The sequence below is a fragment of the Catharus ustulatus genome, chromosome 3 (genome assembly GCF_009819885.2).
Source record: "Catharus ustulatus isolate bCatUst1 chromosome 3, bCatUst1.pri.v2, whole genome shotgun sequence".
Lineage (NCBI taxonomy): Eukaryota > Metazoa > Chordata > Aves > Passeriformes > Turdidae > Catharus > Catharus ustulatus.
Window position 1 is genome coordinate 110,853,921 of NC_046223.1, and position 6,652 is coordinate 110,860,572.

Consider the following 6,652-nt stretch of genomic DNA (forward strand, 5'->3'; position numbering starts at 1 on the left):
TCTGTTTTTCAAACAGCTTCTCTTTGCAACTCTTCCTCTTCATTGCAATTGCCATAGCCATAAAATAGAATTTTCTAAAACTGGAGAACAAGCTGATATGCTTCATCCAGCAGAGCTGCAGGCTATTTTTCATGATTGTACATATATTGTGTTGATTATGATGAATCCAAACGATTTTTAAATAGGAAGCAAAAAAGCGGGGAGAGGGGGAAATAGCCTGCCTTCTGCCAGCCTGCAGAAGCTTGTGAAAGAGATTAAAGATGAATATGTCGTATGAAATTGTTACTACTCTGACTTGTACTGAGGTGGGTAAGCATTTTCCCTCTTTTACTGAGCAATTGCTTTGATATTTTCATTTAAAAATGGTTAAAAATGTATGTGTATTGCAAAATATTGATCATTTTAAAGCATGTTGCTATTTTTGTATATTCAAATTACTTATTATGGAAAATTACTGCACTGTAGCTACTGCAAATGGAGCTTATTAAGCAGCACTTGCCATTCTGAGCTGTCCTGTTATAATGGCTCAGTAAGACGGGAGCACGTACACCACTGCATCAGAAACAAAAGGGAAAAGATGTTGTTTAGCCAACTAGAGGTAGAATGAATGAAAGAAGAGAAATCTCATGGCTTTAAAGACAAGAACATTCCTATTTCTTAAAAGGATTGATGCATTTGCTTGTACTTCATTTCCTTTGGGATTATCATTACAAGCAATTTATGCAGATGCCACAGACAAACAATTGTGTCACCACAGAGCCTTGTGGTCTTTATGTTGTTGGTGCTTTGTGTCTACAGGCTTGGCCACAGCGAGCAAGGCTGGCTGCAAGCTACAGCAGTACGTAGCATATCCTAATGTCCTGGGGTTCAGAGAACATTACTGTGGAGCAGCATTCAGCTGTTGTAACTGCTACTCATTATTCCATCAGATTGTTTAATTTCTCCAGCCTCCATTTGCTGCAGCTAGCATTTAGCAAGAAAGATTTCCCACTGCCACCAGCCTTCAAGAGAACTTTGTGCGAGGAAACTACTGGTGGTTGCTGCAGAAGCAAAGAAGATACTTGGAATTTAAATCTCTGTCAGGAGTTTTTAAAATAGATCTCATTTACACTGAATAACCCCAACATTAACATGACTCAGCTTTTAAAGTGATTCCATTAAATTGCATTAAATTCAATAGCTAACATCCTTTCTGAAAATAAAAATGTATTAGTTTTAATTAGCTTTCTGCCAAAAAGTGAAATAAAATAAATAGAAACAAGTAGACTTTTATTCTTCTTAGGAGTGCTCACAAATGCACATCAGCTAATCCGCTTTCAAGTCACACTTTTGGTTAAGTCAGGTTCATTTTCCTGATTGCCCCTATTTAGACAGGTCTTTGGAAATGGGCTCCAGTTGCAAACCTCAGGTTAGGATGTGAATATAAATCAGTGAACTCTAAGCCTGCTATTGGGATACTGCCTGGGTCAGACCAACATAGCTTTGCCCAGTTAACCTCTTTTACCCTTCAGCAATGCCTTTAGCATCATTTTACTGTTATTAATGCTGCTCCTTTCTGTAACTTTTTGAGCAAAAAGACACTGGTCTCTTCTGAGGTAAAGCCCAGCGGTGGCTAATAGCAGGGCTAGTGGCACTGCTGCTGAGGAAAATAGCAGTGACAGCAAGAAACACAGATAAAATTGACACTGAGACTCTGACACAGTAAAGATTAGCTTCCAGTGAAAATTACTCCCTCGTGTAAACCAGCAGCGAGACCGTCGGAGGGATCACGCCACCAGCATCTCCCCCATAGAAAGAGAAACCAAGGAGTTTTATTACATTTTTTTGTGGGAAAAGGGAAGCTGATAGTCTGCCTCCACCCCCCAGAGGTTCAAATCTGACATTTCAAATCCTTGTTTTCATTGCAACAGACACATCCTGCAAACGCACATCAGTAGTGGCAGCAGCACCTTGCTCTGTCTCAGAAACACCTCTGCACTTTCTGACAGGCAGATTCCTTGCCCTGGGAGTGTCTGTTGCCAGTCTGTGAGCCAAGACACCTCCTTGTCTGCACTGAGTCCTGGCTCAGCTCTTGTTCCTTGTGGGCAACCTGCCAAAGGCAGAGTTTTCCAAAAGAAGAAACTGTCTGGAGGAAAGGACATGGATGACAGAGAGGTCTGAAGCTGTGCAAGTGCATGGGGATGGGCAAGAAAGAGCATAAAGATCCAGCTCAGCTTGGAAAGGGAAAAAGTTGAATGGTACAATGGGATTTTATGTCTCCCATGAGGAACAGAACAAGGGGCATTGCTGCTGGGCATCTGAGGATTTTCTAGATTTCTGGTGTAAAAGGGGATTTGATTCCCATTTCTGGCCTAAAAGAATTCAAGTTGAAAAGGAAATAGATGACTTCAGGCCAAAGCTGTTTTCTCCAGAGATAATATAGGCTGAGCTCAAACAGAGATGTCTTCCATTCCTAAATTCTGCATAAATGAAACCAATTCCTCTGACCAAGTGTAGACTTCTCCAACAGAACATCTGAACAGCCCCCTAACACTGCGATTTGTCCTCTTTTGATGTAAAAGGGATTTAGGATGACTGGCTTATATCCAGGCACAGACATTGCAGGCAAGATGACTCATAGTGCCTATCATTAACTTGAGAGACTTGGAAAGATCTCACTAATACCCAAATTTGCTCTGAGGATAAGAATACCAGTGGTGAGTCCTGTGGGACCACACACATGCTTAGGGTTACACAAGTACAGCACTACTCCCATGAGTGGAGCTCTGTGTGGGAAAGTCCACACAGGAATGAATATGAATGACAAGTGGGAAGAGCTTTAAACTGAAAGAGGGCAGGTCTAGATTAAAAATCAGGAAGAAATTCTTTACAGTGAAGGTGCTGAGGCACTGGCACACATTGCCTGGAGAAGCTGTGGATGCTCCATACATGGGGCTCCAGCAAGGGCAGGTTGGACTGGGCTTTGAGCAACCTGGTCTAGTGAGGGTCCCTTACAACCCAAACCACTCTAGGATCCTATGATTAAAGGTCTTTTCCATCCGAAAGAATGCAGTGATTCTATGGTGTTTTGTTATTTCTTGTGAAGAGAGCCTCTGGGCTCAGCTTGTGCTATACTCCTAGAGCTCTTTTTGAGGATATACTGGCCAGACCCATCATGTCACCACTGTAACTCCATTTTCCTTGCATAAATGCTGCTTTAGATCAGTGTCAAATGTTCTTTTGTGATGAGCATGTTTATTTGTCCTGATGTGCCTGCTTCATGATTGCAGCTCTGAAAAAGAATAAGGAACTGCGTGAGAACTGAGTTATGACTGTGAGAAGTTTGTGATAGAGTCTGAAATATTTGTAATCACTAATTAGTTGCTGTTCTGATGACCCTGAAGCTGAAACTTTTAAAAAATAAATCACGATTATGTAGCTGATACATTTTGATGTTAATAGTAAATGTCATTCTGGCTCAAAATAAAAAAACACAATAGATTTTTCAAACCTGTCCAAATATCTTTGTGCTACAATAATATACATAACTGCTTTCAGAGAAAGAATTAATGTGGTTTAGTCTCTGGAGCCTACAGCATGGCCTAGTCAGGTTGAGTGATATACATAAATAGTGCAGATACATAAATGCAAGCACAGTTATTGACACGTTCCCTGCTTGCTCTCAGGGGTGAGATAACTGGGTTTTGACACTAATCTTTTGGGGTTTTTTTTCTCAAGCAACCATCTAATTTCATGTATTTTATTCAGTTCATCAGTGGATATACTATTAAATTTCAGATTCCTTTCATATAGTCTCTCAATTTGAGCTTATTCCACTATGCATTACATACTGACATGAAGATGAGTTTTCTTTTGCTGCTGCTGTTTGCTTCACTGGATTTAGCCCTCTGAATTTCATTCCAAGAGTTACAGAAATTATGGGAGCAGAAGCTGATTTCAAGAACACATGGGCAAAAATACATAACATAATTGCACTGATAAAAAAAGATGCAAAGCAAAGCTAAAAGAAATTTTGAGATATGTTCCTAGACAAAATGCTATAAAATAGGGTGGGAAATGATATTTAATCTATAAGAATACTTGTAAAGGTTATTTTTGAATTTGAAAAATAAATATAATTCTTTCTGGTTTTTTTTTTCTTTCAAGTTTTCAGTGGTTGGACCTTGACAGATTTAAAAACAAGATTTATGCAAACAGACCAGATATTTTTAAGTAAGTTCTGAAATTCTGGATGGTCTTGTTCTTTACTTACTAAATCCTTAGTGCTCAGCATAGCTTCTGTTCAGTTGAAAATTTCCTGAATTTTTTTTCTGCTTCTCTATATTTTTGTTGTTTTTGCTGTTTTTTAAAGTACAGAGGCAAAACTTATTTCTCACCTTCTTTTAAGGTCTTCACTTCTTCTGAAGAAAACCTGAAAAGATGATTTCTGTTCCCTCCGCAATGACTCAAAATTAATTTGAACTGATTCCCCAAATATATTTTTCTCTGTCAGTTCAGACTCCTCCTCTCTTAATTCTTATCTGGCAGCAAAATGTACCTTCTCTTTCTTACCTAATTCTATGAGGAAGACTGGAATGCACAGTCAAAGCATAATGAGCAGGATTTCTTTGAATTTCTCTCTTCAGAAAGATTTATAGTTTGGTACTCTTCCTCTCAGAGACCAGCTGAATTTGCCTTTTCCTACACCATACATATTCTTTTGCACTTATTCCATGGGGAAATCCAACAATGTTTTTCATGGCAGTAGCTTTGTAAAAAACTGTACATATATGTGTGTATATATTTATAGAATTGATGAAAACCAAAATCTAAGAGTTTTTCATGTTTGTTATGATACTAAAAACATGGAGACATTAATCTGATTGCTGTTTTGACTTTGTTTTGTGAGAATAAACTTCTGACTGTAGCTGTTGCTTCTTCCTGACTTAGTGATTTAACAGCTCAGGAAATGTTTAAGAACCTGTGTTCTTAGCTAGCAGGAATTGATGATACCTTGGAATAAGACATCATAGGTGACACCCTTTCCTGTGAAAAGCACAAAGTAAAGGAAATAATTTAGTTGAAATGTAGGATAAGTTAAACAATGATTTATTCTCTTTTTTATGAAATGGATGCAACATGCAGCCTTGCTCTGTGGTTTATCAAGTGTGTGTCATGAAGGAGGAGGCAGACATGAAGGTGACAGTGAAATCCCACATTAGGAGCAGTGATGGTAAAGGTGATTTGTAATTGTTGGTTCTCATATCCCAGCTCTAATTCTTGGGGCAAAGAAAAAGTTTCCCATATGTACTTTCTACCAAAAACAAGCCTCATTTCAGAAAGCAGAGTTTAGTTTTGTTTTTTTTTTTTTTAATTCTTGTTTTGTTTTGTTTTGTTTTGTTTTTCAGACAGGCCCAGCTATTTTAACCATCTTTCCAGTGCCCCAAAAAAATTTCCTTGATACCTCAATCAATTTTTAACTCTTCTCCAAAGGGTTAATGACAACTCCATTTTGGCTTTAGAACTGCTGATGTCTCTTTGACAAGAGAAAAAAAAAAAAAGCTGTCACTGAACATGAATGCAAAGTGGGAAGTTAATATTCAACTACTAAGAAATCATTTACCTATTGTGAGTGAAGGACTCTATGAGGAGTGGTAGGGCATAGTTCAAACCCTGGTACATAACCTTTTATGCAATGAAAATATATGATTCATAAAATAGACATTTTGAGAACTCATCTTTAAACACTTACTGTGAGAACAATATGTGAACCTCACTCTTGATGGAGAACATGAACAGTGAGATCTAATTAACTTTGGGGTGATGGCAGTTCTGGACTGCTGGGATTGAGGGACAGTGCAATAACAATACAAGAATAAAATCCTTGTGAATGGCTCTCAGGGGAGCTTTTGGCTTATCATTTTGAGGATTTGAGCAGCAAGGAAAGAAAAATATACAGTGCTAGCCATGACCATCATTCAGTACCACTATCAGCATAGAAATTCCCTTTCATTCATTTTGAAGCTGTTGTCATTCTTCTTTAAAACTGGTTCCTCATGACAGAGAAGAAGATCAAAGGCTTGATTTCCAGAAAGATGTGCACATAATTTCAGGAATAAAAAGGCCATCCATTTGAGCACTTTATACAGACATGGCCATATGGTTGCATTGTCAGCATGGTGAACTGCATCTGGAGCTGCAAGAAGGCTCTGCCCAGCTGCCCTACACGTACATGTGCAACATCTGCATTTGTATTCATCAGTAATAGAAGAAGAATGTGTATATCTATAAAAGCTGTGAGTGTATATTTGTAATATCTATGTTGGCATTTCTGAGCTATGACTCCTGTATCACCTTTAGGCCTCTATAGATGTATTAGAAATAAGATTTGCATCCTAACTGACTTGCAGCTATGTCAGAAGGCACAGAAAAACAGGGAAACACCAACCTGTGTATAAAGCTACCTGATAAATTGCCCTCTTTTTTTTTTTTACCTTCTTTTCTGTTGTAGTAATTGGGTCTTTGAAATTAGATTAACCATTCTTAAACAGAGTTAATGTTTATTTCCAGATCTATCCTGTTCTTTATTGCAGAATTATAGCTTAACCTGAATGACAGAGGATTTTACCTGCCAAAGTTTCTCAGAAAACTTCTATCAACATTGAGATCACTT

The 6,652-nt window shown here is 38.2% G+C and overlaps 1 long non-coding RNA gene across 1 annotated transcript; it reads left to right on the forward strand.

The window, feature by feature from the left end:
- The first annotated feature begins 213 nt into the window (after positions 1–213).
- Positions 214–4,709, forward strand: LOC116994583. Its single transcript, XR_004417520.1, has 3 exons — positions 214–305; positions 4,147–4,212; positions 4,388–4,709. It is a non-coding gene; the product is annotated as an uncharacterized LOC116994583 (long non-coding RNA).
- The last annotated feature ends 1,943 nt before the right edge of the window (positions 4,710–6,652 follow it).